The sequence below is a fragment of the Periplaneta americana genome, chromosome 16 (assembly GCF_040183065.1).
Source record: "Periplaneta americana isolate PAMFEO1 chromosome 16, P.americana_PAMFEO1_priV1, whole genome shotgun sequence".
Classification (NCBI taxonomy): Eukaryota; Metazoa; Arthropoda; class Insecta; order Blattodea; family Blattidae; genus Periplaneta; species Periplaneta americana.
Window position 1 is genome coordinate 87,947,291 of NC_091132.1, and position 24,114 is coordinate 87,971,404.

General features: G+C 34.5%; 1 long non-coding RNA gene and 1 other non-coding gene across 2 annotated transcripts in view; one reads left to right on the plus strand and one right to left on the minus strand.

The window, feature by feature from the left end:
- Positions 1 to 24,114, minus strand: part of LOC138716263 (uncharacterized) — a 59,061-nt gene that overhangs the window by 3,603 nt on the left and 31,344 nt on the right. Inside the window, exon 2 of the long non-coding RNA XR_011336618.1 lies at positions 4,316 to 4,438. This is a non-coding gene — a long non-coding RNA (uncharacterized lncRNA). The remainder of the gene's footprint in view (positions 1 to 4,315; positions 4,439 to 24,114) is intronic.
- Positions 15,055 to 15,127, plus strand: TRNAT-CGU (transfer RNA threonine (anticodon CGU)). Its single transcript has one exon. It is a non-coding gene; the product is annotated as a tRNA-Thr (tRNA).

Below are 24,114 nucleotides of genomic sequence, written 5' to 3' on the forward strand. Positions count from 1 at the left end.
AATAACCTAGTAGTTGATACAGCGTCGTTAAATAATCAATTAAAAAACAACATTAATATTTATTTTATTTCAAAGAGAAAAAGAGAATGAAGTACTTCATGAATGACATGTTTGTATGTGGCAAGTTACACTTTCATATCACAAAACGACGATTACAGTAGATTTCAAGAAATCCTCAAAATGAGAAATAATTATTACATTAACCATTCCGAATCGAGTCTATAATCGTATAAATCTTAATTGAAAATTGCATTAGGAACAAACTCCATAACTGTAGGCTAAATTTCATGTATCATTCTAAAAGGTGGATCAAAAATCGCTTCCCCAAAACACTTCCTCACATTTAATTACATTCAATTTACATTTGACTACACATTTCTTTACAGATTTTGTTCAAAATGAGGCCCTGTTTCTCGATACACAATTCACAACTTTTAGACACTGATTTACAGTTGGCAGAACACAACTCACGATTTTCACGAATGACTGTTCGATCATCTGTCACAACTGATGCAGTTCCTGCGGTTTCTGAGCAAAAACATCATTTTCCATGATACCCCACAGCGAAAAATCAGGTCTCATGATCTCGGTGGTCATTCTGTTGTGCCACGACGGCCAATCCATAAGAACGAATATTGAGGAAAGCGATTTCTGACCTACATTGTATATACGGCCTTTAATATAAAAATACCGTACATTACACACCCTTTTTATTCCAAAACTTCGACCCATTTCACGTTTCTTAAATTAATTATACACACACAAACATATACACACCTATATATATATATATATATATTATACACACACACACTGACAGAGAACACACGCAATAAATATTCTAATCCAAGAAAACAGGTGACCTTGTTAGTTTTTTTAAGTCTGTATCAACTATACTACAGTAGGTTTTAGTGTCAATGGAATTCGTGACAGCGAAATGGTTTTGGCGAACGAAGTCGGAGATTCACCATGAGATTAACTGACTTTCGCCTCGCAGCTGGAGAGAACTCGGAAAAAAACCTCTCAGGAAATCTTCCGAAGCGAAAATCAAACCCAAACCCGAGCACAGAACCGGATCAGCAGGCAGCGCGCTACCGCCTGAGCTATGCTGTTGGCTACCTTATTGGTGTATCTTTCTGGTGAACTATTGTATTCATTACACTACAAAGCATGTGTGTTGTAATGAAGTTTTAAAGTATTGAAATTAGTTCTGTCAGTAATTTTTGTGTCTAGAATGCAAGACAACGTTATTCATATTCACTTTCTATAATGCTGATACTTCCGCAAAACTTCAACTCATCACAATTTCCACAAAATGCAGCTCATCCCATTTTCTCCCACTTTTTCTTCGTAACACATTCCATAATTCAATCACCTATCACGCAATTCAACTATGACCTGCAGCTTCATACAAATCGAATATCATTCGAGTTGCTTTGTACTTGATGATAGATCTTTTGTTATTCTCTTCGTTTAGTGTAAGTAGCTTGAGGCTAGAAGAGCCAAGATGAAACATGATTATATTTTGTCAGTGAGATGTACTTACTGAATACCTCCGATTCAGAGATTTGAAAATCATTCTCTACCTGAAAGGTTATAGGTTCTTACAATCAAGTTTTTATAAACTTAATTCAAAGGAGGACGGATTGAAGACAGGCATGTAAGTAAAATATTACATAATAGCAATGAGCGTCACGATTCACAGTCTTCATTGAGAATTATTATATCAACTAACTGCATTATGCTAAACGAGTATGAATGTTAAAAACTCAAAAATGGATGCCGTTTTTTTCTCATAAGCCGTGAAAGGCATGGGCCGACCACCCTGCTGCTAGGCTCACGTCCACATGGCTCAGAAGAGGTGAACGATCATCCAACCAGAACGGAGGTATCGTGTTGTTAGCACAATGACAACCCCAGCCATTATAGCAGGTTTTCCTAACCGTAGCTCCCAAAATTCATCAAGATGCCGAATGGGCACCGAGTCCATAAACTTTCATAATAAAATTCCTTCCTCAGGAGGACTCGAACCAGCGCTCATTCCGTAACGCGACTGCTAGGCATGAGGTCTTAGACCACGAGCCTACGCACAGTGTGCAATAACGCAAATCTAGCTGGACAAAATTCATAACTTCTTTGCATTCCAACGGATTGTTTTGAAACTTTGTACAGACATTATAGGTAGCACATATTGTTAATGTACAAACTTTGACTACGATTGTGTAAGAGAAACTACCCCTTTACATGGGATGGTTTTAGACAAAAATAGTAACTTCTCTCTTATCTAATAGATTTTTATGAAAAATTGTACGGAAGTTACAGGTAGTATATATTTTTTTGTGTACAAACTATATTTGCGGTTCCAAAAGAGGAAGTACTCCTTTACATGGAGTACATTTAAACAAGATTAACTTCTCTCCTACATAACAGATTTTATGAAACTTTGTAGGTACAGGAGTTACAGGTAGCATATAAGTTACTTTTTGTGTACAAATTCTGATTATATCTGTATGCTACCAGTAGGCCTAGTAGTTGTACAAAGTTGCATAAAAATTTATTATTTAGGAGAGAAGTTGTTAATTTTGTCTAAATGCACCAATATAAAGAGGTCGTTCTTCTTATAAAATATGATCAGACTTTGTAGACAAAAAATAAATATTCCACCTGAAACTTTTGTATAAAGTTTCATAAAAATCTGTTAGATAGGACAGAATTTACTAATTTTGTTTAAATGCATTCCTAAAAGAAGTAGTACTACTTATGAATCGTAAATATAGTTTGTGCACAAAAAATATATGCTATCTGTAACTTCCGTACAATGTTTCATAAAAAATCTTTTAGATAGGAGAGAAGTTATTAATTCTGTCTAAATGCACCAGCTATAAAAGGGTAGTTTTTCCATGTGCAAACGTAATCAGAGTTTGTACACAAATCATACGTGCCACTTATATGACATGCACAAAGTTTCATAACAATGCGTTAGACTGCAGAGAAATTATTAATTTTGTCCAGCTAATGATTTACGTTCTGATTCACTGTGCGCTTGTTAAGGTTAGATAAAAATGTGTCCAATGTATTTTTAAACTGATATTCCATGTCATGTGAATTATTCTGTAGGCCTAAATCACTCTCACAGTGATTAAACATTTCCTTAGTCAATGATTCTTTTCTGCTGTTAAGCTAAATATGGAACCGTATGCCCCACCACTGAAAAAAAATTACCTGACATTTGCCTTACGGTTGGGGAAAACCTCGGAAAAAATCCAACCAGGTAATCAGCCCAAACGGGAATCGAATCCTCGCCGAGCCAACTCTGGATCGGCAGGCAAGCGCCTTAGCCGACTGAGCTACACCGGTGGCCTTTTCTGTGTTATTTAATAAAATGTAACATTATGTGGAGTGCCCCCTGACCACGAGTATGTAGCTTACTCTTTCTGGAGGTGCTAGAGTGTTTTATATAAAAAATCAATATGTTTCTTTGTTCTGGCAATAAAGTATTATCATTATCATTATTACTATTACTATTACTATTACTATTACTATTACTATTACTATTACTATTACTATTACTATTACTATTACTATTACTATTACTATTACTATTACTATTACTATTACTATTACTATTACTATTACTATTACTATTACTATTACTATTACTATTACTATTATTATTATTATTATTATTATTATGTGGGGAAATGTAACTTGTTCTATTCCAGCAGGACTCTGCGATGGCACATACAGCCAAAATTCTCAGATATTGAAATTTTGGTAATATTTTATCATTCGACTCAAGCATATTCTATTCTAAGCACTTAAAAATTAAGTAACATAGGCCTAAATGATCTTTTTCAGGCTCGTATTTGTTCTTGTATTTCTTGTAGACGCAAATGCAAAATAAAAAAGTTAATTTATTTCTTAAAAAGTAATGTTTAACAGTACTCTGTGTGTTGTTGCTACAGGATTATGTATGTTGTCATTTTATTACTTACCGCACATGTTATCTTATAATCTGTTATAACAGTTATAGTACTTTTTGGGAGGAGATTTCTGTGGAAACCAGGCAATATTTTGTGTAATCTACTTACATGGCGTGTGAACAATGTCGATAAGATCGAGAAAAAATACAATCGTGCAAAACTACTATAACGAAATAATATGCATGAGGTCTACCTACGATTTATTAACATCACTACAAACAAAAATGTTTTCTTGGCATGTCTGAGTGAAAAAGAGTTCTGATACTTTACATCTTCATACTAAAATGCAATACACACAAAACATATTAAGAGAATTGTCCGTTAAATCTTACCATTAAACTTCTTTCGTTTCATTTCACACGATATTGCAGCACAACATCCGTTATTCAGCTGTTGTATTATATACTGTTGTGTGAGTCAGTAATAGCTTCGCGGTTTGAAAAGCTTACTTCATTCTGTAAAAAAGGAAAAAATAAATAAAAAAAATCCATTATCAAGGATCAATATAGCTCTTGCACATACCTATAGAAACAACTGACGATTACGCTTGTTACAGTTCACTTGAATTTGATTGCGAGGAATAATCTAAATTACTGCATCTTAACCAAGCAGATGGGAACAAAGCTGTTGACGCAATGCATGGCTTGTCTGTGCACTCGTTTCTTTTTATCTTAGTCCGTTACATGGTCCTTGTTTATAGATATTATTTGTAAACTAATACATCATAAAACAGAAAGATAAAATAAAAAAGTAATATACATTTATAAATGGATACTTAACAGTAGAAAGGTGCAAAGTATCAAATATATGAACATTATTTATTAATAAATAACTTTTGATCTTGAACAATTTTAAGAATATATATGTTTTAAAATTGAATTGATAGTACTTACGACAACTTTTAACCAATCTTCAGCACTAGTTTGATACTAAAATTAGCACACTGAGAGAGTTAATTTCCATAAACATTTCTTATGTACTATGATCCATTTATTATCCACAGATCTGTTAATTTCTGCAAATACTTTCATTAAAGCGATTTTACAGACTTTCAGCAAATCACTGTCACCGCTTGGAACTGAATTTCACCGACTTTCATCATGATTATCATACATTCTATGTTGACGTCATTGTACTGGAATGGCAGTAGAGAGACCCAACAGAAATGTTGAAAATGTTGATTAATTTTGGTCATATACTTATAAAATAAAGCTATTTTCTACTCGGGTGTCAGTTCACTGCATTTTATTCTGCATTTTCATGCCCTTACAATAAACAGAAACGTGCTAATTTAATTATATTCCTTCCATTTTCTGGATTTTTAACATTAGGAATTGGAAAGTTTAAAACAGACCAGCTGTGTCATCTAGGGATAATAGTTTGTTTTCATGTAATTCATAGGCCTACATTACGTACGTATTATGTTGTATGTATATATAAGATATATCTACGGTGATCTTCCTGTTTGTAGAAAAACACCATAGTATATAATCAATAATGCCTTCTGTCGTAACTTTACTATTAACACAGCAAATAAACAACGGAAGGAAATCAAAACGAATGGCACATTGCACATTTTTTTATGAGAGAGCCCTGATAACTTTGCACCACTGCCACCTTTGAGTGATCTTAATAACACTCTACAATCTTCTGTGGATGTAGACCTGTTGATATGTAATTTGGCAATTTCCACCATTCTAATGAAATATCACATTTTTCTTTTAATTTTGCCACTTAGCACCTTTCCAATGTTATGTATCCAAATACTAATAGCCAATAAGAGCATAAAATGGCTAATAAATAAAAATGTTCTCTGTCGGTTTTCTTCTGAATTGATTATACACATAATAAGTTATCCACATTCGATGTGGAACAAAATTTCCAAACATTTACACATTCACTACACTGAGGTACACTTCAAATAGGACGTGTTGAGAGAAAAGTTGAGGTCACAACTTGTAAAATACAGCTATCCACTGGATAAAATCACATTCATTTCAAAAGGATGGCAGAAAATTGCGTTAAACGTTTAAGTGGTTGGTGGTTGTGGGATTTCAAACAATCTTAGGTCACTCGCATGATGAGCATCATCTTAGCATATAAATCGTGTAACAAAGAACTTGAACTTTTAATGAATATCATAACCAGTGCAAGAAAATAAATGCAGCATTCTCTGCTCAAGTATCTACTAATATCTTAAATGTAATAAACATACGATGATATTGAAACTTAATTTATTTTTCCAATAACATTAGACTAGACGTCAGTTTGGAAGGCGGTCGGCTGCTAGCGTTTGAGTCGAGAGAGACACATAGTGAGAGAAAGGCAATGTACAGCATTGCCACATCGTACTTCACGCGGCGCGCAATACAAGTAGCTGAGGAGAGAATATCAATTTTAAAAAGACAATAATGACCTTAGCCGTTAATTATTGCAAGCATGACAAACCTTTTATCAGGACATTATCAAATCCTACGTTCTATTAATAATGCTTATACCAAGTTTTAAGATTTTTATATGCGGTATTATTATTATTGTTATTATTATTATTATTATTATTGTTATCACACAGTTTTAATACGAAGTGTATACGGTGTATTACTAGAAAAAATGATACACTATTTAAGTAGAAATTGTATTTAGGTCTATTTCTAGGCGCAAATTATTTTAGCTAATTAAATACCCTAAAACAATAACTACGAGTACCATGTTATATTGTCACATTTCGGTCACATTTAATATAAATTAGGATTTAATAAATATTCAGTACTTGGTTTTAATGGAAGTCGCTGATTTTCTCATCAGTCCCGTCAGATTCTTCAGAGTCGGATTCTCGAAGGTACATATCTAATACTGTACGTCGCAGCACACTTTTATTAAAATCGTCTAATTCTGAGACTGTTTTTCACGACGAGGATGTTTTCCAGGAGAACGAAATGTGGCAGTTCCGCTTACATTAAAAGATTTGCTTCCTTCACTAACAATTCTTTGCACGGTTCGCAAACCCACACCACATGCTTCTGCAGTCTTCTCCTGCGCGTTGGCAACGTTGCGGCCAGCACCATGATGCCCGGCAGAGTTCTGCTCGTTAATGTTTTTAAAATAATTATACACCTTAAACACTATTTCCCGCGCCTGCCTGTGCAGTACTTGTCTTTTTATAGTATCTCCTTCCATTTATTTATCTTACACATACATAGTATATGTTAGTTTTACTTATTCGATGTTTTAAAACACTCACACGTGAACAAAGTAACTCGAGAAGCACTTGTTACTGACTGATTCTGATTGGTTCTCCTGTTGAAGCTTGTGACGTCACATGCCATACAGGTTACGGCGCATCTAGTAGCCGTCCGCCTTCCGAATTGCCGTCTAGTCTAATTAGGTCTCCATATTTAAATTCATGCATCTGCTTCTTCAAAGAAATAAAAAAAAAACTCTATCCCGAGCTACATCTTTGTAATAATCTGTGTTACAATGTATAAAAAACGAAAATATATTTGAAGAAAATACGCAGATCTATGTAAGTTCACACAAAATCTAACGAAATTTTCCCCAAAATTAACTGTCCGCATTTACAATATTAGTGCGCAAGATCTACAAGTGGATTAGGCTAACCCTCACATTCAGTATTACCTCCACTTCCTTGACCATTGGATGCTCAGAAATGTCAGCCCAGTTCCCAGTTTCACACGTTTAAAGGACTTTACAACAGTCTTCAGAACTTTCACAACAGTGTTAGGAATGGATGTTTCTATTTTTCTGATTAGAATATCAGAAATCCCTGTAGTTGCAAACTACACTTAATGCTAATTGTCTGCGAAGCTTGGAACTTGTAAAAATAAGTAGTCGTTAACGTTTCCTAGAATACTCTTACTCAAATATAAATTCGCGTTATGTACCGGTACTTAGTTTTACTTCCCTTCGGAAGGAAATGATTTCAATAATTTGTATAGCTTTTGAAAGCCCATCATCCTCGACCAAATTTGAACATACGATTCTAGAATTCAATTAAAATTGTGGTAGTAGTAGTAGTAGTAGTAGTAGTAGTAGTAGTAGTAGTAGTAGTAGTAGTAGTAGTAGTAGCAGCAGTAGCAGTAGCAGTAGCAGTAGTAGTAGTAGTAGTAGTAGTAGTAATAATAATAATAATAATAATAATAATAATAATAATAATAGTGTATAATTTTCACACCACTGCTGCCACTGTACTGTTCTCTTACCAAAGGTATTTAAAATGTCAGTCTGCCACTATACATTAATTATTTTATTGGACGTAGTGTTCGAGCATATAACAACATTGAAAGACAAATTAAAACCAAGAATTCAAAAGGAAGGTTTGAACTACCGTTCTCTCGCAGACCACCCAGTATAGGTTTACTTGAAGTGTGGTTGCATGTTTATATACAGAATGTATGTCACTTCGTACCTACGTGCATTCCATTCTTTCAATGCTTCCGTTACTCCACCCATATCCTTCTGTCTTCCTGGTGGTATTCAGTTCCATATTCGTCACGAAATTTTCTCGTCACTTTATAGACCTAGGATTGCCATTTTTGTAATTCTTCTGTCTTTTGCAGTAATACAATTACTTATGTTTGATTTATTTTATCACTGTATGCTTCAGTTTTAATTCATGATTTATAATGTCGCTTTTCTTGACTCCATATGACTAGCTTTATGGTGAGATGGCTGCAACGATGGAGAAGGTACGCGAAAACCTATCCTTGCAAGGGAGTTTAGGGCTAAGAAAAACTGAATATGTGAGCTCGAAGCTTGTTGGTCATTTGTCTCACTCCGAATTTCGCTGTTCCACTGAAGAACTTTAGAGAATTTTGATGGGGAAGCCGAAAATGGACGTAACGTAGTAGCTATCACATGACGGAAGGTGGGCGAGAAGCATGACAGAACAGCAACAGGATAGGAATGCCGAAAGGTGTTAAAAGCCTGCACATTGAGTACGATTGCCGCAGTCCTCGCAAGAGGAGGGTTCCGAGCCCTTGCACTGTGCGAGTGATACTCGAGCAAACTCGCCCCAAGTGCTGAAGATATTATAATGTTGTACTATAGGACACGATAATTCTATTTCACTAGTTAATTAAATTTTGCTCATTCATATCAAACAACTACATTCACCCTTTTAAGTTTATTATTATGATGATATTGCAGAATTTTTAAGGTGGTAGCTATACCTTTATGGATAAGAAAAATGACGTTTTCCATTTAGTTGACGCAATATGTATTTTTTTTTTATTTTTTGCGATGAGAGAATTTCTTAGTTATATCTAGAGTCCTGCGTTTGGTTACTTTGAGTACAAGTTAGATGCTCATGGATCAAACTAGCTTCGCTTGCAACGGAGAGCTCTGACTCATCTCCCCGCTCCATTTCGTGTGTTTACGTCTGCTTACTCGTGGTCTGCCTGTATAGACACTGAACAATGTGAATACTACTTACGTACAAAATATACTATCACGTGTATTTAAAAGCAAACTAAATATATATTTAAAGTCGTCTTATGGACAACAGAAAATTATTCTCACAATAGGTAAAAAGCATCTAGATTCTAGAAAGACTTACTTTTTTGTTTCACAAATATATTTTTCATACAAAAAGTAAAAAACCTATCCTCATTAGCTCTCTCATATTTACAAAGTTTTTAATATTTAAATATTGAACTTTTTAAAATAAATACATATTTTTTTTGTCAAAGTGAAAATGAGTGTAGAAGTACCGTAAATAATATGATAATTTATTAAAAGGATTGAAATTTGAATATTCACAATTAAAAATGAGTTAATATTGAAATACATGAAATATATTTTGCTCCTGATGTTTCAACTCTTGTTCATTTACAAATGTTTGTGGGTTCTTTTTGTATTATCTCTCTAGTGCCAGATTACAGAAATTAATTATGAATAGGCATATTTGTTTTGCACGTGAGCGTTATAACTGGACGCAGTATAAGTATGTACACATCTATAAGTGCCGATAAATAAATGGTTGTAAATTACAATACTACATTAAACCATAGTAAAAACAAAATTATTTACACAGATTACTTGCTTTACGAGTCTCCACACATACAAGTGACCGTAAACATTATTGTTTCAAAATAAAAATTTCTCCTTCTTTCCTAATGAAGTGCTCTCTACCAAATTCTTCTGTTGGAGCACTCATTTCCAACCGTATATAGCTTTGTTTTCCTTTGATATGTTCACTGAACATCAGACCTGAAGTGTGTATGACTCGCTATACTCCGTACATACCTATTTTGTTGCGGATTCTCGGAGGCTTTAGGTAACCAAACGCAGGACTCTAGTTATATCTAATAGTGCCCGAGATATGGTCATTATAATGTGCGCATGTCACATAGCCTATCATTTTAAATTTTTGCCGCTTGTTTTCAGAAACTTTAATTTTTATGCCTTTATATCTATAGTGGTCTTTGAAGATCATTTTCACTTCAGCTTTCAGTATTGTATCATCGACATAACATAATAATGTTCTATTATTTCTGCTGAACATATACCCTTTTCGTAGTTTCGTTTATAAAGTTATTTCATCCATTTAATAAGTAAACTTAGTCATCTGAAATTAAGATATAGGCTTAAGTTATAATAGCTTCTTCAGAAAAGCAACTTCAAAAAGCAAGTACAATGCATACATTTTATCTTTCCTCGCTCGCATGTGTGTAGCTGTGGTGTGCACTGCCGCTTCCTTTCTTCATCCGCGAGCGTGGAAAGATAAAATGTAAGCACTATACAGTAAAACCTTGGATTACGAGTGTAATTCGTTTCCAAAACGTGCTCTTAATTGAAAACTCATATCAAACCGACTTTCTCTATAAGAAAATAATGCAAACTCAGATTAATTCGTTTCACAACTTTTTATGCATATAAAATACAGTATAATTGAAGTAAAATTAAATACAATACTGCAACACAAATTACTTTACTGTATTTTGTTTTTGAGTGTCTTTAACTTATTTTACTGCTTAGTAAACATAAAGAAAATATTTTCACTATCATTAACGGAATCACTTCTGACTGCTTGACTGACTGAAATCTTTTGCTTGACTAAGAACCTATCCAATGACACCTGCCTTTGCCACATTTTGAGGATTTTGCGGAAATGTGACATTGCGTTGTCGTTAAACTGATTAATCGAACGCATTGCTACAACCTTATCAGGGTGGTGAATTTGAACAACATTTTGTAATGTTTTCCACTTTTTACACACCTCTTCAATCTCATTTGAAGCGAGGAATTCGTCAGCTCTTTTCTCCTCTTCCTCCACAGATGAGATCCCCTCCATTGCTTCTTGCTGTTGCTCGCGAAGCAAGTTACATCCAACAATATAAATCGTGCTGCTCGTATTTCAGACTTCGCTCGTTTATCAAACAAAAATGTTTCCTCATTGTTTGCTCGTTTTGCAAAATACTCGCAAACCAAGTTACTTGTAATCCATTACTGTATACGTAAATGATAGAAAGTAACTAGTGATTACAATTTAAACATATCAATAAAAATAACAACATCTATGGCATTTATCAGAACCCAACACAAAAAGAAAAAAAGTAGGATCTAATATAGCTGAACAAGCGACTCTCAATCTGCCTTACAAACCATTGACGATAAATACAACTTGCATTCCATAGCCGTCGAAATTAGATCCCCACTACTTAAATTTGAAGGTCGTATTTGCTTAATGTGGGTGCGCGGCCACACAGGTACTGAAGGAAACGAAAGAGCGGATACATTAGCGAAGCAAGCAGCCTCAACCAACTCAGAATATAAATATTCCACCTGTCCTATTTCATACATTAAGCAGAGGATCAAACACACAACTACACTCAAGTGGACTACATAATGGAACTCTAGTGTTAAAGGCTCTGTGACCAAGAAATTATTCTTTCCCAATGTACAAGACAGACTATGTTGTAGTCTGTTCTCAACCGACTTCTTTTTCGCTCAATTTATGACCGGCCATGGAAAATTCGGTTCCTACTTTGAAAGATTTAGGATCAAAAGTGCAGAAGAATCTCTGTGCATATGCAAAGACAATCAGACTGTTGAACATTTGATTTTTCACTGTCCAGTGTTCGAAAGAAAAAGACACTTTTTAAGATATATCTCGGACTGCAATTTAAATTACTGCACACCCCTTTACCATTTACTTAGGAAAAATGTTATAAACAATTCATAGAGTTTATACACCACATCCACGCAAATGATGTATGTTCATATTTGCTTGGACGTTCCCATATTGTTGATGTAAATGGAAAAAGAAGTGCTGTAGCTCCAATTAAGTGTGGTGTTCCTCAGGGCTCTATTCTTGGTCCATTTCTGTTTCTTATTATGATAAATGACTTGCCATACAATGTGTCGGCTAAAACTATAATGTATGCTGACGATACAACTTTTGTTATCACACATAATAATACTGCTGAGTTAGATTTTATGAAGCAAGCTGTATTTGCTGAAATAAGAAAGTGGTTTTCAATTAATGGATTTATTGTTAATGATGAAAAAAACTCATGTGTTAACTCTAAGTTTGAAACAAACCCAAAATAATGTGATAAATTAATCTGTAAAGATGCTGGGTATGTATCTGGATCCTAAACTAAGGTGGAACAGCCATGTCAGTTATGTATGTAAAAGAATTTCTAGAGTAATTTATCTCTTGAGAAGTATCATGTACAAGATTCCCAAACATTATTTAAAACAAGTTTACTATGCACTATTTGAAAGTATTATTAGATATGGATTACTTTTATATGGAAATAGTCCTGATCTTCCAAACATTTTTTTACTGCAGAAAAAGGCAGTTCGTATGTTAACAATGTCACCACCCAGACTATCATGTAGATCTCTTTTCAGGAATGAAAAGATTATGACAATCTACAATCTATATATTTTTTAACTTTTAATGTATGTAAACAAGTATAGCTGATCTGCATCGCTATGAAACCAGAAATAATGATCAATTAAACGTACCACATGTCAGGTTGCAAAAAACATAATCAAGCTATGTAATTACTGTAATAAAAGTATATAATAAGATACCAACAATTATAAAGGCACTTAATGAAACACAATTTAAATTTCAGCTTAAGAGATGGCTACAAAATAATCCCTTTTATAGCATGAATGAATTTTTTGAAAATGATGTAGTATTTTAGTTAAATTTTATTATTTTTTACTCTTTTAATATTTTAAATATTGACATATTTTTTTTTATATTATTGCATTGACGAGGCCTCTTGTATTCTTGTACTTTCAGGCAAATAAAGAATATGAATATGTAAATTAATGATGATATAAAATCCTAATGCACTATCTAAAACAAGATGTCTCTCTTTGGGACATAATAATAGTAATAACAACAATAACTATGTTTGTATTATAGATTTTACTATTGTTCAGTATTTGATGACAAGTATATAGTTTGTAACCGTAAGTAATTTTGTTTTTATTTCTTTACTATTGCAAACCAACTATATAATAGGTGTTTAATTTGTAACTAAGCCAATTTTGTGCATTATCTCTTTACTATTGCTTAAAATTATGTATAAAATCGCAAATTTATGTAATATTCTTGCAATTTCTCTACACCTTCGATTATAATTTCTAATTTTATTTAAAGTAATTATTGCATAAGGTATTTAGTATTGTTTACTGTCTATTAATTAGTGTATTTATATTGTAACTATGACTCAGGCCTACTACTACTTCTTTAAAATTGTGTATTATCTCTACATAATGTATTTCACATGTAACAAACTATAACCATAATATATCAAAGGTAAAATAGGGTTTCAATATTTTGATAACAATAATAATAATAATAATAATAATAATAATAATAATAGTGACCTCTTTTAACTGTCTACAATACACGATATCATGTTGGTGAAATATGAATGAGGAAAAGAAGTTAGGATAATTTCTAAAGATCTGTGGTTGAATAAGAAGTTAAGATATAAAACAACTTAAGAAACCCAATTAAAATTTAAAAAAGATTGCATGCATTTTTAAGGTAGATAGCTGGAGTTTCTTTAAGATATAAAAAAGAATGATAGCATCCGGAAAGAAACTATATACCGGTAACTTAAAAAAAAAGATGGAGACGAATAAAAATAACAAGGTTTCTACATATACAATGGATGATATCTTTTATTGTAGAATTTAGAGTCAAAGAAATGTAGGATGACCAAGACAACCTTGAGAGACTATCTGCCATATATTCCAACGGGGATAGGAACGAGTCAGTAGGCCCAAGACCTGAAGTTGATGACGATTATTAAATAAAATAGTAACGGACTTGGTGTTTCCTCGACTAATTGCATTTCCAATTTCCAGAAAAAAATGTAGCAACATGTTTTGCTTTTACTTCAGTTTTATCTCGAGTATATGTATATTACGAGTTTTATTAGCTGCTCTGAAACATGTTTTTCTTCCAGTAGGCATGTATGTTTTATATTTACAAAACGAATAAAAATTAAAGATTTCCGGACAAAATTTCCGGTTGGTTACTCTATGAATTTCCAGTTTCATAAGCAATGTCTCTTTTAAACATTGTGATACTATAACGGTGTATGATTTTCGAATGAGAAGAATCGTAAAATGAGTTTTAGCATCATCGCGTAGGTTCTAAAGACTTCTACGATGTCGCTAGAACTTGTGGTAAAGAACAGAACTGGGTTAATGCTAGTAGGTAAAGTATTCCAGTGGTACTAATATATATTTTTTATTTTTTAAATATTTTAGGAGAAAAATTCGCTCCGGCGCCGGGGATCGAACCCGGGTCCTTGGTTCTACGTACCAAGCGCTCTAACCACTGAGCTACGCCGAATTCAATCCACAGCACCGGATCGAACTTTCCTCCTTCGATGTTTCCTTTTGTGGACTGACTCCAAGTTAGGCATATATATATATATATATATATATATATATATATATATATATATATATATATACACACGTCAACATAAGTTATATGTGCCTAACTTGGAGTCAGGCCACAAAGGGAAGCATCGAAGGAGGAAAGTTCGATCCGGTGCTGTGGATTGAATTCGGCGTAGCTCAGTGGTTAGAGCGCTTGGTACGTACAACCAATGACCCGGGTTCGATCCCCGGCGCCGGAGCGAATTTTTCTCCTAAAATATTAAGTGTCAGTATTACGATAAATTCTGTAGTTCAAATTAATATGTCTATAATATTCCAGTGGTATTCAATCCTTTTGCTAGCGTACCCCAAAGTACATTTCCTTTACTTTCGTACTCCCGAATTACATTGCAATTATATAAGAAATGAAAAATAATATTTTCGTTATATGCAAAATGAATTATTATTATTATATTATTATTATTATTATATTATACTGATGCAATAATAATATAACAATAGTAATAGTAATAATAATAATAATAATAATAATAATAATAATAATAATAATAATAATAATGATGATGATGATTTAACCTAAGTGAAATGTTATTAAGCAAGGAAAAACAAGAGCTGATATTGTAAACGAAAACATGTAAACTACAATAATTATCAACAAGTATAATAAAATAAATGTCGGCATTTTTATATACACAGTCAGTGGGATGCACACCCCTTGAGATACGAGTACCGGTACCATAGATTGAATACCACTGGGTTATCTGATGGTACATATTACATAAGTGCAATGGGTTCATTGGGATAATCATATACGACTCTGCAGGTTTAATACTGTAATTGAAAGGTTCAGAGCCATGGTGTGCCAAGTGCCATTTATTAAAAACGGAGAAAGCAAGTGTTAAAGTTAAGTGAATACCATAGTTTAATGAAGATTGACATATCATTTAGTTTTAATGTGTATACTTTATATTACTTGCTATATGTTTCCATTGAATTATGGTAATAACCTTATTTTAACCCTTGTTTTCTATGGTTTTAGTAAATGGTGCTTGGCCCACTATGGATCTGAACCCTTCAATTGTACCTTAGGTCAAGAAATGATAGCGTTGTACATTTTTTGAAAGTATAGTTCATATTTCGTGGAAAAGTGCCAAGTCGCCTAGGCTCTATACACATAGGCCTACTGAAAAATAGTACCGGCGCGCGGCGTCGGGATTTTTAATGATTCTCCAGCGTTTCTGCCAGAGAATTTGCCCTCTCACAACAAGTGAAGTGACGAGAAATTTCTCTCAGTATAAAAACATAATATTTAAAGATATTAGGTATTGATCCACATTGGAAAATTTACAGATGTTGTAGCCTAAGTGCGTAAGATTTAGAGTAGCTATGTTTCAAGGCCGCGTTTGTAGCTCAAATGCTAGTGCATTGGTCTTCCATTCAGGCGACTCGGGTTACATCCCCGGCTAGGTTATGATGGAATTTTTTTTGTGGACAAAGCAGACGCAGCAGAGGGTTATTCTCTGGCTACTTCCATTTCCCTCTATCATCTTACCAACACTCTTCGTCTCTCTCATATCATATTTCATCCGCAAGAGTAAAATCAGGATGGGGTGAAGTCTTGGTGTTAGTAGGCTAAGCTGGTAGGAGAAGGGCTCGGGGCCTCGGGCCCCTGGGGCTTATCAGGGTACTCGTATGCGAACGGGACCTGGCTCTACTGGGGGCTGAGGCAGAATGGCCCACCTGTCAGCGTTGGCTTATCAGGAAGGACTTCGAGCTCCGGACGCCAGAGGCTTATCAGGCTACTCGTTCGCGAAACGTGATGTGGCTATATCAAGGTGTTTTAGGAAGGTGGCCCATCTATCAGCGTCTGATTCCTGAATGCCACCAGCCGAACTTTGACAACCATCGCACACAAATGGCCAAACCGTGCCAAGTATATGGATCCGTCCCGTGTCCAACCTTCCTAAAGCTATACCAAGACAAGCTATGTTTGAATCAGACGTGGACATATTTTACAAGTCAGTAAACTACTTGTTGCCTATTTAATTTATTCTAAGATTTGAATTTATTTACTTAAAACGTTTATTGCGATGATAGTACCTTGTCGATCATGAGTTTGTGGTATGCCTAGGATTAAAGTTGCCTATGTTTGTCTACGTTCAATAATTCGTTGCCTATTTTTAACTATTTTCAATACTTTTGCATGTTCCACTTAGCCTTGTGCCTAGAAATCCTCAACCTAATGACGATTAAGGAAGGTGGAGAAAATGGAAGTACTCGTACACCGGCACAAAATACCGTCTTTTTGTATACCAAAAATTCCCGGGTGATGTAAATTGTCTCGAAGGAGGCTATTCACCTTTTTATAAGTGCGTAAATTGCCTCCTGTTTACTAGAGATATTGTACGTAAATTGCCTCCCGTTTTCCTCGAACGTCGAATCTTCAAATCCGTCGCTAAGTGTACCTAGCACGGTAGTACTTGTTTATCCGCCAAGATAAGGTCGTTCCATAGAAAACTTAACAATCTTTTCAACGCCAGTTATCCAAATATTTATCACTTCATTGAAGTTCTCAAACAAATACAGAGCGACACCTACATGTCGCTTAAAGATCTGGGCGAAAGGAATAAATCTGTTTTGGACAAATAATTATTTTCGCAAATAAAATACTTGCACTTCGGTAAAAACAGATTACTCGACTTGAGTTTGTAAGAGCTACTCGTTTTAAATTACGACCTTTTTAAAGAAGTCAGTAGTTAATGTTTTAAAGACATTTTAAGTTTCATGATGAAGTTATTCTAACTGAAGCTGATCAATATTTTAATCATATTGAACCGCATTTTTAACTATACAAGTAATTTGTGAGAATCATGTACGTAAGCCAATATTACTGACAGTCCTAAGTTTGAAAATGGGAAGGAAAATGATGGTTACAGTGGCATATTTACAAACGGAAAGCACATTCACTCTCTTAGGTAAAGAGGAGGCAATTTACGTATTGTAGCTCAATATAAACAGAAGGCAATTTACTGTACTCCAACCACGAGAAAGTGTCTGCGGAATGAGACGAAGCGGAGTAATGCTGTGAATGAATGTTGATGTCATAACATGTCATAAGGTCTCACACGTGGGTACTCGTATCTCTATTGGCTAGCTCTCACAGCACAAACAATAACATTGATACACATATTTGTACTACCCTAGTTACAAAATTAGATCACGGTTAATCTCCTGGGGCCGTATTCATAGACATTTTTAGCGCGGGCTTCCGGTGGATGATCAGCGTTTTTTGTATTCATAAACCAGTTTTAACGATAGGATATGATTTGAATTCTATACTAAACAGTGGATAGCCGAGGCTAGCTTAGTACGCTCATAGCGCGTGCTGCGAAATGTCTATGAATAGCACCCTTGGTCTTTTAATCTCTCCATACAAGAAATAACATATGCAGGAGAGCGCATGGTTTTTAAACTGACGTTATAATGATAATATTATCTATCTACTTCGCTCCAATAGATGACGCAATAGTAAGCACATTCCTTTCACGGTTGATCTCCTGGTTGGAGAACAGTACGTAATTTTTCGACCTGGGGAGGCAATTTACCGTTTCCGCTAATCTCCACTGAAAGCACTGGAATTTTAATCTGTATTATTACTAGCGTGAAAAGCCTATGCTCTAGCCCTTCGACTAATGATGTGCCACTCTTTACTAAATATTATAAACACAAAATTAAACAGTAAGAAAGAACGTAATCATATCGACTTACATTTTTCCGCCGTGTTGAGAGGAGGTGAAATAATTATTTATTTAAGAATCCACAAAAACTTTTTAGAACAGTGAAACTGTCATATGGCGATAATAGAACAATAGGAAAACCGAAAACTATTCCGTAATACTCTGTGTAAACTACGGATCCTACAGTTCACTAACGTAAATAACTTGGAAAGAGCTATGAGAATTCTAGCAGGGGGCCTCTTAGGTGATTCACAGTCTCTTGTATTGGCAAGTTTGTCTCACCTCAAGAAACAAGACGTCACAAAATCTCCCTCCTCGGCGGATGTCGTGGGTTACGTCAGACTTCAGAATACCCGCAGCAAGAATGAAATCTACCTTACAGGTATCCGACTTGTAACTTAACCCGTACATAATCATAATGAAATATAATAGGCCTAAATGTGTACTTCTGTTTGAAAGTTGTGACATACAATATTTACGTGGGACATTGTGTAAGAGATTAAATTAAAAAAAAAGCGATGTTCCATACCTTCCGGCAGAGTTCTCCTCTTTCTTACAACACATACCGTCAATTTAAATGTTAACGGCTCATGATATTAGTTATTAACACTTTAGGCCTACTTTACATAAGAATGGCTGCCGGAAAGCTCAGTTGGTAAAGCAACTGGCTACGAACTTAAAGATCCCGGTTCAATTTCGGGTCGTGGGAGGATTGTTCTCGTTACCAATCTTCCAGAACGGCCCCGGGGACCTTTCAGCCTCCTGTGAAATTGAGTACCGGATCTTTCGCGGAGGCGAAAATGCGATTCTGCACCGGATATCGTGAACATAGCGTAGCGCCCTGTGTGGCCTTAGCACAATAAGTGGATAGTTATAGAAGCAAACATGTTAAGCAAGAAATTACATATTTCATTGGATGGCCAACTCGTGCTCACAAAGTGCTAAAAACACCTTGAAAGAGAAAAAGACAGACGGAGCCAGCCGCAGTTGTTAGTAGTTTCGCTGCAAAAGCAGTTCACTGCCGCGGTGCGCTCTGGCGGCTCGTGCAAGTTGTCGTAATACCTACTCCATGATTTGAATTTCAGAATGACGCATGATACAGTAATTAAAGTAATTTTATACTGTACCTAAATACACATAACAAAATTATATTATTTCCTACATTTGTAAATTAGTTTAGTACTGGAAATACTAACTAAATACAATCATTTCAAGATACAACAAATATAGGTGCAACACTATTTGTTAATATTTCTTATTATATATCTTATTTGAAACATAGAACGCGAGAATTTGCAAGTCTTTATACAATAAAGAGTATTCCTCTGTTCTCAGAAAGGTAATCGTTTGTATTCGCAAACAATCACAAATTCAAGCAAGTAATTTTTACATGTCACGTAAAATGAAATAAACTTACTTCTGAGCTCTTTTTGTACACAGAGAGCTTTACACTTCTTTCTTGTACTAAACTCTGTCTCAAGCACATACAGTAGATATGGAAGCAAAGAGTATATTTGGAAATTCTAACTTAGGTAGCATTACGAACAGTTCGATTCCTGATTTCGCTGGAATCTGAGTGGCGTGCTATTCTGTAGATTTATCAATTCAAGCTATAGACTTTCAGGATCTTCTATCGACTGTAAGCGAAAAGAATTTCAGAAAAATCTCGATTCCTTGTCAATAGTCACTGTTTCTTCAAACTTACCAGTGAATTCTGCTGTAGGTTTTGAAGTAGGGTCTTATATTTGACAAGAAGATTTACTTATCACTCTTCAAGATAGTTTATAGTCAAAGAAAGTGAAATTGTCTATGTTCTACATGATACTGCCATATTTAAAATTTATTAATAAATTCTCTTAGCTAATTGATCATATTTCATGCATTTCTGTAACTCGCACGCACAACGTGCTAACGATATTTGATATCAGTATCACCTTGTTGATATCCCGTTTTTACTTTTAGCTGTTCTAAAGCAGATCTAGACAGAATTTCTTTACTAAAACCTTCACTGTGTTTGTTTGCAACATAAAATGTCATGCGTAAGAAGTGTAATGGAACATAATACAAGCTTTACCTCGCTTTTTAATAAAAGAAATCTTTCTCTTTCGACTCATCACTAAAGGGAAATGATCTGGGGATTATATTGTTTTTCACTTAAAACGAGCCGCCACTTACTGCAGACGCGAACAAACTTGCGTGTTGCAAGAACCGCATACACACACTACAGCTAGTACAGAGTCCGCTGTGCCTTCACTGAGGTTGTATTGACACTCTGAGAGCACGAGTTGCCCACCTATGGGCTATAGCAATTCAAATGCTATATGCAGAAGTATTTCACTGTTAATGTGTCCACAACGCCTTCCTTTATTTTTAGTTGATTATTTAACTACGCTGTCTGGTGATGGCGAGTAATATTTGGCAAGATGATGCCTTACAGTTGAGGAACGTCCAAGTGCAGCTCTGGAACAGCAGGCGAACGAACCTGCCACCTAAGCTACGACAGTGGACTGCCTTCCTTTTCTTCGCATAAAATCAAAATTATTCAACTCACTTTTCTTCACTGATCCGCTTCCTGCGTGACTAGGCAATCGAGCCGTGGATCACGTTCTAGTCGTCATTTATTCTGGTCTTGCGATGTCGGCATGTATACTGAGGATCACGTAGAAGTAATTCCTAAGGGCCATATTCATAGACATTCTTAGCGCGGGCTTCCGGTGGATGATCAGCGAACTAACGTTTTTCGTATTCATAAACCAGTGTCAGCGATATGATATAATATGAATCCTGTACAAGTAATCACTCGATAGCCTCGGCTAGTTTAGCACGCTCGTAGCGCAGGCTAGCGAAATGTCTATGCATAGCACCCGACTAATTTGGCCATCTCTTCAGTGTTGCCAACTAATACTAGATATCACCAAAGGAGGATAAAAATCACACAATGCCATGTACTATAATAATAATAATAATAATAATAATAATAATAATAATAATAATAATATAGTATTAACAATAACGATGTCTTGCTTGTTTACCACATCTCATCTTTATGTTGGGAAGGTGTTTTTTAAAAGGTTCAATAACTTGTGAAAGAGTATATTTTTCTTCTGGACCTCTCGAACATTATGTTAGTAGTTAGAAGATTAGTGATGATCTAATATTAAAATGTATTTTGTCTGACAACATGAAATTCATTGCTTTGATTAAATAGTTCGCGATTCACGAGACCTAACCTAAAAATGTATTTTGTTTGATCACGCGAAATGATTTGTATGAATTCCGAAAACGAATGCCACTTTTAAATGTATGCTTTAGAATAATTACTCCATTATTGTAATAAAAGTCTAAACACGAAAGAAATTAATTTGAAATAGTATTTCTAACGATTATCCAAGGATATGTATCATACGAAATATGTTATATTTATTTACACTTAGCCTACATGACTCTAATCTTGAAATTGTAACCACAACACAAAGCAACACATACAATAACTATAATGTATTAATATTAATACTGAAATTAATTAATTATTAGTATGTTCAAATTTCACTAGCTTCCTCAGAAATCTAGAATAATTTGAATTTTCACCATTTAAACTAACAACAACTTGTGTCACTGTTGCCAACATAACAGTTATAAAATCACTACCAGTTGTATTATTTCTCAGTACAGAAATTCGAAACGAAGTTGGCAAAAGAAAATTCAACCTGCAAACTAGAAAATCACCATAATCCACTAGCTTATGTAGTAATGGGGGGAAAATGGTTAGGTTTAACCCTTACGGTATTAAGTAAGCCGACTCACACTATATTGCAGGGCACGCTCCCACCTAGATTTTTTATAAAGGACTTTGCTAGTGAATTTGTCGTCGAGTCTGAAATGACGTTATGACAGCAACAATCGGGAATGTACGCTAACGCGAGAGAAATGTCTTTCCTTGGCGACTATAAAATAAATAGGGAACAGATTACACTGTGTGCTATAATTAGCAGTAACAGCTCCCTTTTCCCGTTTGCAACGTGAGGTGTAGCGCAGACACGGAACAGAGTCTGACGGCCCCGAACACTACTAACCGCTCTTTATATTAAGAAGTCAGTGCAAAACAAATAGTTTGTTACAAATTTACATACAATAGCTATAAATATTTTACAATCACTTCTAATATTATCTATTCCTTTACGAAATTCGGAATTCAAAAAAAGTTACATGAATATTATACTACATAGAATTTGCATAATAATTTCATTAATGAAAAGAGATCCTAATCTTACTGCTATTAAATATTGTACGAGACCCTCTTTACTAAGGATCTAGCCTGAACTATCTGGACTTAGAATATTCGAAACAAAAGCAGAAATAATTCTACTACATGTTAATTAAAATTTCCTAAATGCAGTACTCAGTTCATTTCATTATTCATTTTATTTTAGTAAAGGAAGAAAATTTAAAGAACATCATTAGGATATATTTCGAGTTGATTGTCATTTTATGTTTTTGATTTCAAATAAAGGTCTATTAATATCAAAGTAAAGTTATCATGTGAAACATGCCCGAATAAATTGATTAGTACGAGAGTAATTCCGAAAGTAATGCCTCCTATTTATTTTCATGGAAACTATAACAGATATAGAGAGCATAACAACACAGTTAAATGGATCAAGATCTCAGCTACATGCGATTATTTTTCCACATAGTCATCACCAGGGAACGGATTTATATGGACTAAAAATATATGAAATATGTAAATATATATGTAGTTATTTTTACCAAAATATGGAATTAAATATGGATTTTTACCAAAATATGGAATTAAATATGGACTTAAAATTATAAAAAAATGACTATGTACGTTAAATATTGGTACATTTTAATCAAACTAAACAAAAAATATAATGGACGTACCTTATCTTCCAATGTAGTTTCAACAAAACACAATTTTTATTGTCTGTTACCATAACAATAGGTTACAAACATTTCTTTCAAGTGCTGAAAAGTGAATCTTCTTCTATTGTCTCTGAGGATAGATTTATACTGACTAAAAGAGCGTTCGACGTCACAAGAAGTAACTGGTACATAATTCAATTTCACAATGTCTGCTGGGGATAAGTCCAAGTTAATCTTCACTGTTGATTCACCACTCATCACAGCAACAACCTTTTGTAGTTCTTCATATCCAGGGTTTTTTGAAAGTACAGTGTCCACCTTAGCTCTTACTGCATCTGCAACTTTACCTCTACCACGATTCAGTTGTTCCACAGTACTATTTATAATTTCAAAACTTTCAGATAGTGAAAGGTGCCTATTTTGGAGACTTTTGAGCGTTTTTATGATGCATGAAAATGTATGCTGAATGTGAGCTAAGTCATTCTTCACACTTATGTCACAGGTAACTGTTTTCGCAGTATCAATTGAGACTGCATCTTCAGAGTCCAATGCAAGGAGAACATTGTTAATAGAGTCTATATGTTCGGCATAATATTCAACTGCTT